A 17663-nucleotide genomic window follows, 5' to 3' on the forward strand; every position below is an offset into this window, starting at 1 on the left:
GGAGAGCTGTTGGAAAAATGAGTTAGAAATGGGTATTTGGATTCCTTTGAAAATCAAATGTAAACTTCAGTCCATAATGATAGATGGTGTTGGTGTTCCACATCTGTGTTTTATGCATGCCTGAAGTTGTTCTTGGCAAGTGGTGGCAGCCTGAGCCTTGAAACTCAGGGTAACTCAGTGTTCCTCTCCCTGCTAGCTAGGGATGTTGTAATATGGATGATGCAGTGTTGGAAGAATCTGTGGGACTTACCTATTGAAAGAATAGACACAGAAAAATACAAATGCTTTTGTAAAGAGAATGTTTTTGCTCTCACTCAATGTTGGTTTTGTTTTACTAAACAAATCCCTTGGCCCAAGTATAATGGTCTGCTTTCCAGGGATACTGGTGGTGTGTCCAGCATGCCTACCAGCCTCTGCTGCCATTAGTCAGGAGCTCTGTGGCTCTCCAAGGCACCACAAAAGCCTGTTTGTAGAGCAAGAGCTCCAAACAAGCACCTCCTTTTAAAAAACAAACTTAGTTACTTGTTTGACACTGTATCCAGTAGCAGAAAAATGAAAGAAAGGGGGAGAAACTTGGAAGAGACAGCAGAACAAAAAAATGGATGAGAGATGGAGAAAGGGAGAAAACTGATGGGATTGTCAGATTTGTCTGGTGTGTTGCAGCACAAACAGACAGATTTATTAAGAATAGGAATGACTTGCTACCTGACAGTATTTTTTCTCATCTCTGTTTTGAAGAAAACGTTCCTCTTTTGGTATAATTTTTTTACGTGCTCTCTTCAGTTGAGTCCCTTCCCTCCCTGCAGGCTACTCACTTCAACTGCATCCCTCCTGTTTGTTTGCTGTCCTGGAAACTCTGCCTGTGAACCTAAAGGTGACCCATATTTTAACTAAGCTTCCAGGAAAAGCTTTAACTTTGAGAGAGGGTCGCTGGGACAGGATGGGAGGCTGGGGACACATCCTCCTGCAAACAAAGTTTTTGTGCCACATTTTCCACTGTGAAACAGCCTGGAGTGTGGCTGCTGACACTTTAAGGATATGGGGCTTTGCCCAGCCAGGAGAGTCCCACGGGTCCGATAACAGTGCTGCGCTGCTGAGGGGAAGCAGGGAACAGCTATGCCGGCCAAGTGCCATGGCTTGGTTGGGGTTTTCCCCCCATGGATGGTGCGGTAACCCTGGGAGGAGCAGGCTATTTCCCCCCCTCCATCTTCTTCCCAAGCAGGATCGGTGCTATGGGCTGGACTAACTTTTTTTTTTTTTGCCATGCACCTCCCAGCTATAAGTGGGAAAGCAGCGGCTGTCCCGCTGGACACCCCAGCCTAGCGAGGCTGGAGGCACAGCCCTGGACCAAAGCGCTCCCGTATCCGTCCCACAGACGCTCGCAGAGCTCGGTCCATCCCTTCCCTCCTCCCGGCAGCAGCCGCCCCGCAGCAGCTCCCAGGCTCTCCGGCAGCCAGTAAGAACGTGCCTCCCCCTCTCCCTCTCGAGCATCGTCTCGCTGAGCAAGGCAGGGAGCGTTTCAGCATCCCACGCCTCGCAGATCTTCGAATTTCAGGGCTTGTGCTGGTCTTTTCTCTGCCTTGTGACTGTTCTGCTAGAGAAGGGTTTGTGAGAGCAGGGATGGGGAATGGGAAGTCTGTGGGTGTGTAACCTACTTCTGAAACACTCTCTGGCAAGCGGTTTCTTCTTGGACCACTGAGTTAACCTTAGAAACTGCCTGTTCTACGGGGTGTTTTGGAAATGGGATTTATCTAAATTCTTGCTTCTGATTTCTCGTGCACCCTCTTTTTCTGATATGCGTATTCTCTCCTGGAAGGTGGTGGTTTTGAAAGTTCAGGCAGACACTGGGGTATAAATTCAACTTTTTCCTTTGCTTCTAAGCTGAGCTGATGTTCAGGGACAGTTTGCAGTGGTACCGAGATGCGTAAGAGCTGTCAGCTCTGTGCTTTCCCGAGCAGGTGATCAATGTGCCTGTTTGAAGCTTTTAATGACAGCTGGGGAGGAAACAGCTAAAGCAGCGGCTGTTTTGTGGGCTCTCAGGTGATGTAAGTAACAGTCCTGGGAGCAGGCTGGCAGTAACAGAGTTGGGGAATATGGAAATGAAAGCTTTTACCTCATAATTATCATATTTTCCTCTTTCATTCTGTATTATGGAATATCAGGCAGTTGCTGAGTTTCTGCAGCAGTCCCCATGGGAATGCAAACACCTTTATCTTTATACAAACACTGCACCCTTGTATCCATCTAGATTTGGGGAGTCACTTGCATGACTGAAACTATATTCACCTGTTGACATATTCATGCATTTGCAAGATGGGTGTTTCTATTATTAATCTTTTCTTCAGTAATTGGAAATGATAAGTTAATGTGTGTGACTTCAGCCCAGTTCATGTTGTGTAAGCAGGAACCAGTTTGTGGTTTAGAAAGGGATATGGCTGCTTTTTAAACCACTGAAATCTAGCACATTTTGGAATCGGGAAAGTTATTAAAACAATCCACCTACGGATTAGTCTTTTACCCTGTTTTGAGAGGAAGAGTGTTTTTTAAAAATAACAACAAAAAAACTTCCTAAAGGAAGCTGATTAAATTCTTAAGCCATGATGTACGAAGCAAATAGTTGATCCAGCAACCAAATATGGCTTTAAAACTTCAACTTTCTTTTGTAATGATAAAAGCACCCACATAGTTCACTTCAGTGACAACACCCTTTTTTTTTCCCCCAAGTACAGCATTCTTGAATACAAACCAGTTTGTAATTTCTCCTTGAGGAGCTCAGTCTATAAAAATTCCTTCTTGACTAATACCTGCTAGAAAAATGTGGGTAGCTGTTTCAGAGCTAACACCACAAGAGCAAGAAAAAGCCCAGCCCAAACACCTCAAGACCTCAGTGCAACAGAAAATTATTGCTGAGATTTTTGACTGTGGCTCTGAGGAACAAGTCCAGGGCTGGTGTTCCACAGCTGGCTTCTGACTTGCACTGCTCTTAGGGAATTTTGGCTGGGGGAGGTTTTTAGGATTGGGCTCTTGAACTGTTTCTAACACAAGTTATTCCCTGCTGTGAATGATGGCTTGTCTCTGTGTATGCTGGTATAATTCTCTGCCTGAACGTAAATAATGGCAGCTGTTCAAAAGGAGGCAACGTTTAGGGTACTCAAACACTTGGAAATAAACACTCTCCAGCCCATCTTGGCTGGCCTTTATTTCAGAAGCAGCCTTTCCATCGAACTGTACCATGAATGGAAAATCCAGGCATATGGTACAAAGCAACTGGTGGGAGTCCTGTCACATTCATGAATAGGGGAATGATGCTGTAGGGTGCACTTTATCTGTAATCTAAATCCATATGACATGAATATGACTTGCAGTCCACACCCTTTGCACTAAGATATAAAAAAAAAACTTTAAGGAACTGCCCTCCTTGCCCCCAAGATACAACTTCCTCTTGTATCATAGAATAGTTTGGGTTGGAAAGGACCTTTAAAGACCATCTAGTCCACCCAAACTGCCATGAGCAGGGACATCTTCAACTAGATCAGGCCTTGAACAGTCCCAGGGATGGGGCATCTACCACCTGCCTGGGCAAGCAGTGCCAGTGTTTTACCAGTTTTGACAGTATAAAAAAGCTCCTCCTTTATATCTAGTCTAAATCTACCCTCCTTCGGTTCAAAACCTTTCCACCTTGTCCTATCACAACAGTCCATGCTAAAAAGCCTGTCTTCCTCTTTCTTATAAGCCCACTTTTAGTATTGAAAGGCTGAAAAAAGGTCTCCTCAGTGCTTTCTCTTTTCCGAGTGAACAATCCTGACTCTCTCAGCCTGTCTCCATAGGAGAGGTGCTCCAGCCCTTGGAGCATCTTCATGGCCTCCTCTGGGACATGGCTGAAATTTCTAGTGCTTCAGTGGAGACAACTAATGATGTGAGCCAGGAATAATACTGTGCCCTCAGCAGTAGCCTGTGTGAATTATGTTCCTGTAAGTTTACTCTTCATCCGGTGGCTGCACTGGGGGATTGAGGTGGAAAATTCCTCTGATCTTTGCTGATGAGACAATCCAGTCCAGCCTGTGTTTAGTGTTTCCCTTGTTGTGGTGCTGCTTAGCCCTGAAGTCCCAGTGGCAATAAATGCGGCAAGAAAAGCCTCCCCACCAGCAACATGCAGAGTTTGCTCAGGCTTTTGGTTGGTTTTGATTTGATTGCACCTAAATCAGAGCAGGTCCCTGGAGAGCAGTGGGCAAGTCCTGTCTGGCTGGTGCCAGGCTTCCTCAGGGGTCACCCTGAATGCAGATGTGAGGAGGGCTGAGCCAAGCAGCCGGTGCCTGCCTGTCACCCTCGTGGTCCCCAGCCACTGTCACCTTGTGCTCTGCATGGAGGAGTGCAAAGGTAGCAAAGCTGGGATTTCAGATTCTATTCTGTAACTTGAGCTGTGTGGACTCACTTTTGCTTGAAAAGATAATGGAAATCACGTCTATACAATAAACCTTCCCGGAATGGACCTGTGGTTTTATAGTAAAAAATACATTGTAAGTCAAAATACTTCAGCTTGATTCACTGGGATCTCTTTTTATTTCATTTCTCTATTATAGAATATGCAGACAGGGAAAGTTACAAAGCAGAAATGTCTGAGATCAGTCGTGCCATGCCTGATTCTGGCAGAGGGAGTGTGGGAGGAAGAAAGAGACCTCATATTTCATTTAGATGCCCTGTTTGGAGAGGAGTTTTAAGCAGATGGCTCTTGAGACACTGGAACTCTAAAGAATTAAATCCTCTTTAGATAAATGCATGCTTCCACTTCTGCAGTGTGGTTTAAGAAGGACTGTGCCACATGTTCTGGCTTCAGTTCTTTTATATTTGAGTCCGGTAAAAACCCTGTTTGCAGCCACTTGGCTGGGTGTAGGACCAAAGGCACTAGGGCTTCCCTGGGTTTCAGAGACAGGATATAGCCCAGAATGTTCCACTCCCTGACGTGCTTCGACTGGTTTTTTTTTGTAGATGAGCAGCCCAGAGCCAGCTCTGGGGATATCCCTGCAAGTGGCTTCTGTGGGAATGAATCAGAGCTGAGGGGCTGAGGCTGGTGTGTGATGAACATTTCTCTCTGCTAAGCCTCTGCCTGCGTCTGAAGTCCTGCAGATTCAGCAAAAATACAATGTGTAAATTGGTGAAATAAAGTCCCTTAATGAAGGATTAGGAGTTGCTCAGTGCAGGGAAAGGGTGTCTGGAGGCAGTCACAAAGTCAGGCTAAAACAAGATCTGGATGCTGGTGGGGAGCCCATGGGTGGGTGCTGCTGAGCCCTGCAAAACTGGCAGGGTGCAAAGAGGGGAAGGATAGCAGGAAAACACAGGCCTGTCTCACTCTCTTACCCTCATTCTCAGGGGATGTAGGTGCTGTACATACATGTTCACCCTCCCCAAGCCCGTAGCCAAAAATCTTCGATCAGAAATTGGCTGCTCAAAGTATTTCCTGCAAAGGCTTTCTCTGCTCCAAGGTGCTGTATGGAAAGCCACAGAAAAGCCCTTGGCAGAGCAGTGTTCACCCTCCCTGTGCATCCCTGCAGCAAGCACTGAAGCAGGATTTGGCCCTTGATACTTCCAGAGTGATTCAGGCACGTGTGGTGTCAAGATTCCTTACAGAGCAAATTCCCACTGTCAGAGCAAGAGATTGTGGTGTAGTCTGGGAAAAAAATGGCTGGATGGATGCTCTTATGCTTCTCCAGCTTTTTCATCTCCCTCTGAAGGGATGGGAAATAGGGTTTGTGTCCTATGGCAAGACAGGGCTAAAATTACATTTAGGGCTTTGGAGATAATCAAAAATAGGGCAAACATTGCATTATAGCCATGCTGGAATGGGTTAGACAGGGTCCTGAGGAAGCACTTTTTCAAAAAGGGCTGAGCTAAAGAGTATCCTGGAAGGATTTGGAGAGCTAGGGCAGGATTCCTGGCAGTGATGAAGCTGCATCCCAGGGTGGGAGGGCTGCTATTTTGCTGTGTGCCTGACTGGAAACTTTAAGGCAGAGTTACAATTTTGGTTTGGATGCTGTTACAGAATTGCATTATTTTTGTAAACAGGAAATTCAAAACCATTTGACTTCGGACTGGTGTATTCAGGAGACCTAATTGTTCCACAAATGTGCCTAATTTTTTTGGTTCCTTGAGGTGACCCCAGTGAGCAGGGTGGAAAAGAGGAGACTAAAATCTGCTTCACAATAGGCTGCCTAACAGGTACAGCTTGAGATTTAATAATTTGGATCTAAATGTTTTAGAGCCAGTTTACTTGTTGAACTGCAGAGTTACAGTGAAATGAGCCCGTTCTCATGTCTCTACTGTGAGGTAGATGGGGAGGAAGAACAGGAAAAACAGATAAAAAAGACAAAGTAGTAAAGTTTTCCCTCCTGGAAAATCCTCCCAGTTGTCTTCCAGACATCAGAGACCTTCATGCTTTATGATGCTTTGACATACGAGGGAGCTTCAAATCAAATAATGGCTGTGTGGTGTCTGTCTACCGAAATGATGGGTTTAAGAGACCCCTCTTCACAAGCAATTGCATGTGCTTGATATGCCAAAAGACTCCTGCATGGAGGCACAGTTGGAACAGGGATCTATAATTGACCTATTTTGCTTCAAACTACCTTTAGCACAGAAGCAGCTGCCTCAGTGTGTGAGGGTTCTTGTGTTACACAAGCATAGTGGCTGCAGAGAAGTTCAGAGCTTCTGTCAGAGCAAGAATTGCTGTCCACTGTTTTGCTTGGACAGAGCAAAAAAATCCAATCAGTTCTCCAAAACTCTGTTTTATAAACCAGGGTGCTGGACATGCCTTTCTTCCTGTGCTAGGAAAAATAAAAATGGTTTATCTCACTAAAGCCATGGCTGGTCCAGCCCACAGTGGTTGCTATTGACTTTCCTGTAGGGAATTGGCTCCCAGCTCTTCCTCAGAGCCTTCATTTGAGAATATTGAGTTTTCATGTGCTTCCAGTGGTCTCTGACCAAAGATCCCCTTAACTATGACACTTCCCTGAATATAGCTCCCTAGCTCTCCCAGTGCTCAGAGGATGCTGAGATGGGAGAAAACAATGTCCTTTCTTTTAAAGAAATGCCCCAAGTTGTGGGAACTATCTGGACTTGGCAGGCTGCTCCCAAGGCATTTGCTTTTTGTTTACCTTGGGCCTGGCTGCCCCTGGCAGTTGTTACCATCAGCCGCCTTCCTTATCTGTTCTTTTCTATAATAAACACTGGAGCAAAGGTTTGGAATTAGTCACTTCTGAGGCACTGCCTGCCTCCCTTTCCAGCTTCTGTCTTATCGTCTCGTTTTTGGACCGTTGAGCCTTTTCCACTTCGTTCTGTGCCTCTTGGTTTTCCTGTCTTCTCATTGCACCAACGCAGAAAAGAGCTCTTTCAAATTCCCTGTAGGTGTGTCATCCCCAGGGCTGCCAGCATCCCAGGAAACTGCTGCCCTGGGACAGCTGTGTACACTCACACTGCTGCTGCTGCTGTGTGCTACAGAGATTTTTCTAGCATGACTTTCCTAATTCAGTGGATGGGTTTGATGAGTTTCTGGCTGATGCCTGTTCAGATGAAGAGCCCATGGGGGCATTGTTAGGATCCTGGGAGCATCCCGAGGACCTGGCACCACGTCCTACTCTTCTACACAGCTATAACCGCAGGGCAGTCAGTGGTTGGAGGGAATGCAAACACAGACAGCACCTCCAGAACATGGGTGTGTGGTCCTCATTCAGAGACTGAGTTATTCCTACTGCTTTTCTTCCACTTAGAGATTCCCTGGTGATCTCTAAGCATTGTCCTGACATAGATCTTGCTTCTGACAGTACCAGAGGAGAGGCAGCAATGAGCAGTCCAGGGTGCAAGAATTTCTTTCTGTCCCTGATCCCATCTCACTTTAAAAATGTACAGAGCTGTATATTTCATTCAACACATGCAAATACAGTTTCCTGTCTACCCTTGCTCTGCCCGTTGAAAGTCAGTCACTCTTCCCCAGGGACAGCCTGCCAGGTAGATTCCACTTGATGTATAACATATTTCAGTCCTGCCTCTGGAAACAGCCAGGATGGCAGAATGGGAGCAGGACGGGAGAGCAGCCCATGTTCACCTCACAGCAGCACAAAGGCATTCAGTGAGGATGCACATTTGTTAAATTCTGTCTGGATTTGCTTTGCTGGATGCCTGAGCATGTTGTCCAGCCCTTGCTGTATTATTCCCTTCTCTCTTATGCTGTTATCTCCATGATGATTTAGAGCCAAAGGTGGAAACTCTGACTCTGGATCTGTCTCTGTGGTGGGTTCTTGCAGTGGGTGGGGGGGAAACCTGCCTGCTTTCCTTTCAGAAGGCTGGACTGGGAGCTTAGTCACAGATTGTCTATCTTGACCAACATTTCAATTTACTGGATTGAGCTGGTTGGGGCAGAATTCTTCTTTCTTGCAAAAACACACTCAGCAAAAAAAAAAAAAAAAAAAAAAAAGTATCCAACCAAGCCCTTCATTAAATGTAAAACAGGATTTGGGCAATTTCTGGGCTGTATCTTGGCACAGGTGTGGGTGTGACAGGAAAATGGAGCCTGCTGATCTCTTTCAAGCATTCTGCAGGTTGCATATCAGAGCAGGAAAATACCTTGGGGTTAGTCCAGCTTTACTGGCTTCTCAGTGCCCTTTCTGCTGGTGTCTGTGGTGATGAACTGGAGGAAGTTCCTGCCCAAGAGCATAAACAGGCAGCAAGTCCTATAACTGTCCTGTGCTCTCAGAGTCCTGATATGTGAAACGAAGCTGATGATAGCTGGTGTTAGTGGATATGCCAGTGTCAGACCCTCCCGAGATCTGTTTTGGGGAAAGATATTTTGATTTTTGGCTGGAGAGGATTGCAAACAGCATCCCTGTGGTTACCCCGATGTGCTGGAGGAGCCTACAACACTTGTCTGGTGTTTGGGGTGGAAGGGGGTTGCCATACAGGGTCACCTGTGGTGTGTGTGAGTGAAAGCCATGCCTCACACCTCCTTTTCTCAGTTTCATGTCTCTGGGGTCAGCCCAAAGGCAGCTTTCTCTCTGCCCCGCAGTGCTAACACAGTCCATCTCCGCAGCACTGCCTGTAAATCCCGTCCTGCCCTCCCTGCTCTTCCCGCCCGCCGGGGTCGGTGCTGTAATGTGGTGAAACTCCCTTGTGTACTCCACTAGACACTGAAACAAGCAAACAATAAATCTCTTATAAACCAACGAGTAACTTGTTTTGGTTACCAGGGAGATTGCCAAGTGCAAATTCAACCTGAAATAGCGATGAGCTCATCCTTGGAGCAGCGTCGGTGCCTGAGCCGGAGCAGCCGGATGGAAAGGGAGCCAGCGCCAGGAATGCTGTCTGCTCCACCGGCATTTGGATGCTGTGTGAGCTGTTTTGCCAAAGAGCTTTTGCCTTGTAAATGAGGTCGTGCAGGGGATGGTGCGTGAGGCTGGCTGCTGAGCCTGGGCTTTTACAATTCCTGGAAGTATGGCAATGACATTCCTTGTGGGACTGTGGGCTGGAGAGCCCTGGTAATGGGTTAAAATGCTGCAAGGGAGATGGCCTCTGCCATCTCCCTCATCCTGGAAACCTCTCCCTGTGAAAGGATTGTAGGGAAAACTGAAATGCTTGACTTGTAGATAAGGGCTGGTTCTGAACAGCTGGTTATGCAGGTGTAGTGACGGGCAGAGCCTCTGCTCTGCTGCTGCTCCAGGTGCTGGAACAAGGACTTGGGAAAACCTCACCCTCTTCCGCAGCATACCTGGGGCAGGAGCTTGAGAATTCATCTCTGCCATTATTTCACCTTTAAGTGTCCCCAGTTTAAGAAGATCAGGACTGGACTTTAGGAGTCACCTCCTGCCCGAGCACAGCAGGCACTGTGGGAGCAGCTGCTGCAAGCAGAGATGTCTTTCCTGCTCTCTCCTGTAGAGCTGAGACGGGGGTGATTGAGGTTGGGATTGGAGGGGGCTCTCGCTGTGCCAATGGGAAAGGCAGGACAAGGAGGCTGTGCTGCACTTGACCTCTTTGGCAGCCCAGGCAGGGCTCCCATAGCATCCTGCACCTTTCTCTGCTAAGGCAGAGATGTTTCCAGATGTACTTGCATGCAATTTTCTGAACTAATAAAATTTTTAACTAAAAAGGTCTGTCTGTAGGAGGAAGTACTGCCTGTCTCCCTATACTAGGGTGCTGCAGTGGGGAGGCTGACAAAGGGGTGGCAGTGGTCTCTGCTGCTTCCTTTTCTTGGGTGTTGTTCTCCATTGGTGAATTATCAATACATGATATTATGTAGAAATACATCAGAACATCACCTGGCAGCTGTCTTGATGAAGCAATGCATGAGCCCCTTGCCAGGGGCCCACTGATGGATTTCACCAAATCTTTTAAGATGTAGTTACCAGTGACTGAAACAGGTATCGATTACCAACAGCACAAATGCGAACAAAAGCTGAGCCCCTGAAATGTAATCTGTGAACCTCCTCACATGATGCAAAAACATAATCCTTTTTTAGATTAATCTCGTGGCTTTCTGGACCAAGGGATGAAGGTTGCATCTATAAAAGAGATCGGTTTCAGCAGGGGTATTTTGGAAGTCTTTTATTATAATTTTACAAGCATGGAGTGATCTGTAAAATTATGTCTTTTTGCAAGTCCCTGTCAGGACTGTGGGTGGATTTTTTCCAACTCTTTTCTGGAGCCATGTGGGAAATGCTTTGGTGGTATGCCCAAGTCCCTCAGCATCATGGGCAGCTCTGTCAGAGCCACCACTGCATTCAGCCGTCAGCTTTAGGGAAAGGTTTCATGAAAGTATAAAGGCCTTTTATACTGGCAGAGTGGGCAGTGCTCTCAGTGGTGTGCCTGGGTTTGACCCTGCTGCATAGCACAGACTTGTGCCCTGGTCACTGTGCCCTCTGAACAACCCATCACTGAGCTGGACATGATGCTAAACAAACAAACCTACACATGCCACTGCAGCCTTTTATCTTCTGCTTTCAGCAACTCTTTGAAGACAAGACATCATTTGTCTAAATGTGAATTGTTTGCATGAAGTGTTTGATGGTCCTTTGTGTCACCTCTTTCCTGGGGGTGCAGCAGTGAACATTAACATTTGGGAGAGGACAGGCATCCCTGCAGGTCTGTCTGTGGACAAGTAAACCTATTGCTGTGCTTTGCAGATCCCGGACTTGGCCAGGACTGAGCCTAACCTTGCTCAACACTGCCACAAAGAAGGCAAGGCTTGCTACCAGGCTTGCTCTAGCACAGTTGAGAAGAGAATTTGGCTCAAGAGGTGTAACTCTATCAAAGGGACAGCAGAGCCCTTGCTATTGCAGGAAAAGTCCTTGACGATTTGGAAACCTCACCCTTCCCCCGTTGTTCTGCCGTATTCCCAGAGGGACATGGGTGCTTCTGGGCTCTCATGCAAAGTAGTTGCACAAGCTGGTTTTAAAAGAAAGCAAACCACTGTTTCACATCTGCTTTAGCTTTTTGACAGTTTTGTTTGGCATTTGTGTGCAATTAGCACTGCTTTTCTGTCACACAGAGCCCATCCTCTAATAGCTGGATTTGGACAGCAGTTGGACAGCTTGCAGTGGTTGTACAGAGAAGGGCTGTTTCTCTTTGCAGACTGTATTACTTGTTGTCTCTGAATTTATTGTCTCGTTGCTACTTGAAAAAGAAAGCAAAATAATTTTTTAGGCCTGGATCCAACCACAGAGCAGGGGAAGGCTTAATCAAACACATAAGTGCTTCCACCAACTCCAGTTGGTTTATTTCTATGTTTAAAAGCAAGCACTCTTCTAAGTATCCCACTTTTCTTATTCCAAAGTTTGTGTTTAATGAATGTACCAGCCCAGAGACTTTGCCCATCGCTCCAGGAGTCAGCACTGATAGAAATGCTGTAACGTGCAGTGCTGCTATGAGAGCCTTGGAGGAGCACGGGAGAGGAGAGGGAACCTTCTCTTGCCTCTGAATGCCTTGGCCTGGCCCTGGGGAGGTGGGGGATGAAGGATTTTGCCATTTCAGCAAATGACAGGCAAATTAAATTTAGCAGTTTAAGTAACCTCTCCTCCCCACCCTGCTTTGGCCCTGTCTCCTACCAAGTATTAGTCTACTGAACTTAACATTTCCAAGACATTAAAGGAACTCAAATTTTGCCAGATTACCCAGAAACTAGAATGGGAGTGTGCTGGGGAAGGAGAATTCGCCTGCCTCCCTCTCTAAAACAGTCTCCATCCTGCAGATAATGACAACAGGGATGCCACAAACCAGGGCAGGGCTCTGAAAGCCATTCTGGGCTGGGACACTCTGGTTTTGGCTGAAGTTGAACCCTAACCCTGATGAAAGACTTTAAGATATTTGTTCCTTTTTTTACATTTGAAGCTGTGTTTTCTAAGCGGCCCCACAAGGAATGCTTTCCAGGGTAGTCCTTACCCAGCTCTGATCTGACATGATTTCCAGGGAGACTCGGGATCCTTATCACTTTATGAAATTTACATTGCCTTACAGGCACTTTGAAAATATTATCCCTGGCTCCAGAGAACTGGCTCATACATTTTAATGCCATTATTAGAAATTGAATTGACAACACTTATCCTCAGTAGAAATTGCTGTGCAGCTCAGGGGGAAAAATGTAGAGAAGGCATTGTTGGAGACTTTGGAGACCTCTTGTCATCCTGAGATGTGTGTGCTTCTGGTGCAGTGTGTCTGCTGAATGAGAAAAGCAGGGGTTGGTATACACCAGAAGAAGGGAAAAGAACAAGTGTGTGGGTCAGCAGCATGGGATGAGACAACAGTGGGACTCAAAGCATCCTAAACAGCTTCTGGACTGAAAGGGAGAGCACAGTGGTGGGGAAACATGGGCTGCTCTGGCTTCTGTGCCCCGGGATGCTGTGGAGGTGCTGCACACCAAAGATGAGACTGAGGGGACACTGCATCGCAGTCCACAACTTCCTCAGGAGGGGAAGAGGAGGGACAGGTACTGATCTCTTCTCTCTAGTGACCAGTGACAGGACCCAAGGGAGCGGCCTGAAGCTGTGTCAGGGTGGTTTAGATATTAGGAAAATATTTTTCACCCAGAGGGCGATTTGGTGCTGGAACAGGATCCCCAGGGCAGTGGTAACAACACCAAGCCTGACAGAGCTCAAGGAGCTTTTGGATGACACTCTCAGGCACAGGGTGTGGTTCTTGGGGCTATCCTGTGCAGAGACAGACTTGGACTTGATGATCTTGTGAGTCCCTTCCAACTCAGGATATTCTATGATTCTTTATTTGCGGTTTTAGTACTGTAGAGAAAATGAGCTGGGTGAGTGCTGACTTAAACTGGCATGTGAGTGGAGTGCTGCTGAGGTGCTCAGATTGGTGAAAGGTGCCCTTCAGAGGAGAAGCAGCAAGGTACTAAAACAAAGAAACACACTGAAAACAGGTTGCTTTTAGAATAAATTCTTCTTTTTTGGTGTAAATGAACTTACAAGAACCAGCTGACCATGGCATGTGGTCTCTGAGGAGCACTTCACATTGGGCTGCAGGGCATTGAGGCTCTGGAGCTGCTGAGCTGGGAGTTCTTGCTATTGAGTGTGGAGGGAGGAAGAGGGACACAGCTGGCAAAATACTCCTTTATCAGGGCTTCAGGCTTTTAGGGATGTCTGGCTGACTTCTCTGGTTTTACCTGAGTCTCTTGGAGGTCAGTTTGGGAAAGACCAGCCATGGCAAGTTCAGTAGGATCAGTGCAAGCGGTCTCCCAGTCTGGCATGGGCTCCAGCTTCCCTGTGGAAGAAGAGAGGCAAAGAGCCTGGCTGAGCAGTGTGATGCGTGGCCACTGAATGAACAGGGCTGTTACAGGAGGCTTGATGAGCTGATTTGCAAGATGTTAATGTGAATGGTCATTAAAATCAACCAGCTAAGTCTGGGCAAAGGGGAAGGTTAAACGGTATCTGTTTTGGAAGAGGAAAAGTGTGAAAATGCAGGACCTGAGTGAGGTGTCTTAGAAGGTGTGCCAGGCTCCATCTTACAAGTGAGCAGGTGCCTCCTCACCTGCCCTGCTGGGTGACCTGGAGCACGTCCCCAGACTGCCCTGAGCATGTCCCCGGATTGTCCTGGAGCATGTGCCCTGGCATGGCCAGCGAGTCCCCGTGTGATGTGGTGCCAAAGAAACAGTTGTGAATCTGAAGCCACTCCAAGGTGAAGGGTTTCCACTTCTCCTGCCCTTGCTGGTGCAGGGCTGGACATGGCCCAGCCTGCCAGCCTGGCTGAGCCCTCATTGTGAGTGTTGGGGTGCAAGGATGTTGAGCCCTTCTCTCATTTTAAAATGCACTTATCTGAAGCTGGAAATTAAATCAAACATTCTCAAAGCAGAGGTTTATGAAAATAGCTCTTGTGACTAATCTGGCCCCTTAGGCCTCACTGGAGGAGACCTTGCAGCTTTGTTTTTCCTTGTAAAGAATGCTCAGCATATGTCCTGACAATTAGTCAGACTGCCCAAAAATACCCGTCAGCCCTGCAAGCTGATCTCCTTCAGCTCTTGGAGCTGAGACAGACACAGGGTTATGCACTGTGGGGATTTGGGAAAGGTTATTTTTAAAATGGCCACATAACAAGGGGGATTTGGTCCTTTCAGCCACAAGTTCTGGCTAATAACTGAAGGTGCAGGCAGCCAAATGCTAATCTTGCTTGAGGTGACTGCCCAGGGTAATGGGCTGGTTCTCCTGCTAAACCCATGGGCAGGGCTGGCTCTGTCAGCTCTAAATCAGTGCTGAGGGCATGGCCTAGGGCCTGTGCCAAGTTCGGGCAGTGCTTTGATGGTGTGCTGGATGCCAGGGGGTCTTCCCAACTGGCATGCCAATGCTTGGAAAGGCACGTCCTCACTGAAGCGATGGCCTTTCCTCACCTTTAGCCGGGAAATGTGCTTCTGCCCAGCCCTTTTCTGAGGGCTTTGCTTTAGCCTTCTCTGAACACCTGAGCTGAAGTTTTCTATCCTCAGTGTCTCTCACGTGCTGAATTTCTGGAGGATGTTTTGCCAGCATCACAGTCCATCCACAAACAGCCCTGTCTTCTCCCCTGACAGTCAAGCTCTGAAACAGGTAACACCAAGGCTCCTCAGTCCTGCAGAGCCCTGCTGGTGTGGGGTTTTGGCTTGGCCACTGTCCTGTGGGGGCAGAGGATGGAGGTCTGCAGAACTATCTGCCCAGCAGCTTCCCAGGAACATGATGTTGTGCTAGGAGACATCACACAGAAAGCATTCCCAACCTTCAGAGGCAGAGTTTGGGCATTGCCTGCAGAACTCTCCTTGCAAGTTTTCCTTGCTGCCAGATCCTGTTGACCAGGGTGTCAGGGGAGGGTGTCAGAGCTACTGCAAACCCATGGGGGGATGCTGGAGAGCATGTGTGTTGTAACTGATGTCTGGGTAGCTGCTAATTTCTGACTCCTAGTGGGTAGGTTTCCAGGGAATGACCCAGCTTCCAAGGAGTGATGCAAACTAACAGCTGAACTTCCTTCCGTGCGCTCCACAGTGAGCTGTTTAACTTCACTGGAGCACAGCATCGCTCAGCCAGGCTGCCCATGAGAAGTAATTGAGAGCAATTAAAAGTGCAGAGAGCAGAATGGAGGCTGTGAAATATTATTTCAGTGATGGCCCAGTAACTGCTCAGTGAAGTCCTGACATGAGCACTTATTGTGTGGGTATGGTAGGATTATATTGCTGTGCCTGTTCATCACACCTCATCTGTCCTGGAAAGACTGCCATGCTGCCTGCCTGAGATCAGTGTGGTATTTATTTGACAGGGACTTAAGTTACTTTGCTCTGCTCTGAAGCCAGGGCTAAGCCATGAGGGGAAAACTGAGACTGGCAAATGTTTGCCTCACTTTTGACTCCACTGGTCGTTCCTCCTGCATGTGAGTGTGTCTAAATGTGAAAAAAAAGAGACCCAAAGTTGGCCAAGATTGCCCTAAGGAGCTTCTCTGTCCTAAGTGTGAAGTTTTGGGGCAATAAGTTAGGGAACAACCAAGTTGTGGTGCAGCCTGTTTGGTCCCAGGGCTCTTCCCAGGACCACATCACCTGGTGGAAGTGCTGTTGGTGACAGAGAAGCATCACAGCCTGGCCACAGCACTGCTGGGTGGGTCTGTGCACGACCCAGCTCCAGGGCTGCTGGGGGGAAAGATGTAAATGCAGTATTTGAAGCTTTTTAGCTTAGTTTTGGGCTTGATACTCTTAAAGGCAGATGAATTAGACCAGTCTTGGCAGTATATGTGGATCTTTCTCCTGAGAGGAACGAAGGAAATCGTGTCCCCTTAGGGTTGGCTGATATTCATGGGCACATTCAGACCTGCTGTTTTCACCTTGCAGTTTGTCAAGGGGGCTGTGGGCAGCCTGCTGAGCCTCCCAGTCTGCTGTCTGCACACTCACAGCTCCCCTCTGCAGCATGAGTTGAGGCAGAAGGACATGGGAGACAGAGCTAGGAAGAGAAACACAGCTCAGGTTTAACTGAGTGCATTTAAGACTAATACATTTAGCTTTCTAAGAGATTTTAAAAAAATCTTCAGCCTTTTGGGACTATCCCTTTTTGAGCTTGTACTGAATGTCTAAATCCTAACTGTTGGGACTACATCAGGCACTCAGTGTCCTTGCTGCTGGAAGATACAGTCTTGGCATCTTATCTGTAACACATGAAAGAGGCACAGGGAGGAGGGAGCAGGGATGGGGGAAATGGACTTTCTCGTGCAGTTGATTCAAAGCCAGCCTTGCACAGCACCTAAAGCTTCTGCAGCCTCTCCTCACCGCAGTGCTCTCTGGAGCCTCTGTGTCCTGGTGCTGCTGCCATGGGGTTGTTTGGTGCCTGAGTCCCACTGCACTGTGGCTTCTGTTCTCCAATCCTGCAATAGCCAGGACAGGGAACAGGAGCTGAACAAAGCTTCGGGACTACAAAGCAGCTCCTGATTTATGTGCAGACACTCCCCCCAGGCCTCAGTCACTTGGCTTTCAGCAGCACTGAGAGGTCTGCCATGTCAGCAACAGGTGATGGGAAGAAGTGCCAGTCAGGAGCGTGTGTGTAGGGGAGCCACAGAGCAGATGGTAGCAGAGAAATAAATTTGGAGCTGCCACGGGAATAGTCCTGGAAACAGTCCAGCCTGTGGATCGAGGCAGATGGAAAAAAACTTGGTTTATATCTCTTCCTGGTTTTGCTTTTTTTCAGATGCTTTTATTTCCAGTTCCATTATCTCTTAAGCATTATTTCCTGTCTGTTGCTTCACTCTCATTCCTATTTTTTATCTCTTCTTATCTTGCCTTCTTTTCCCCCTTTTGTTTCTATTCTCACTATATCTGAGTTCATTAAGGGTTGCCCAGTCTGCGTTCGCTTCCTTATAAATCTATTCCCAGATCCTCTATGCCTGCCTCTACAGCTGATCCTAAAAGCTTCCCTTGGCACTGAAAGGCTCAGCACACTGGTCTGACCCAGCTGTGAGCTGGAGTTCAGCATGAAAGAATGAAAACCACCCTGTGTTCCTGTGCCACGTGTTGCCCTGTTTCCTTCTCTACTGTCCCCTCTGGAGCTGGTTCCCTGAGGGCACAGGGCTCACCTGGTGGCTGGTGTGTTCATCCCTTCTGTCACTGCAGTGATTTCCTTGCTGGTTTAGCTCTGGATGTGACTACATCCTGTGTGGACTCGAGTGTCTCTGCCTTGTGT

The 17663-nt window shown here is 47.6% G+C and overlaps 1 protein-coding gene across 3 annotated transcripts in view; it reads left to right on the forward strand.

The window, feature by feature from the left end:
• The first annotated feature begins 1344 nt into the window (after nt 1-1344).
• The window catches only part of FHL1 (four and a half LIM domains 1), a 31298-nt gene continuing 14979 nt past the window's right edge, over nt 1345-17663 (forward strand). For 2 of the 3 annotated variants that reach the window (XM_039386821.1, XM_039386822.1), the window contains exon 1: nt 1345-1456. The gene's annotated coding sequence lies outside the window, so the exon portion shown is untranslated. Of the gene's footprint in view, nt 1457-1554; nt 1605-17663 lie in introns of those variants that run through there. The other variant, XM_039386820.1, reaches the window with a different exon arrangement.

The sequence above is a fragment of the Pipra filicauda genome, unplaced genomic scaffold (assembly GCF_003945595.2).
Source record: "Pipra filicauda isolate LSUMZ 115617 unplaced genomic scaffold, ASM394559v2 scaffold506_size402828_pilon, whole genome shotgun sequence".
Taxonomy (NCBI): domain Eukaryota; kingdom Metazoa; phylum Chordata; class Aves; order Passeriformes; family Pipridae; genus Pipra; species Pipra filicauda.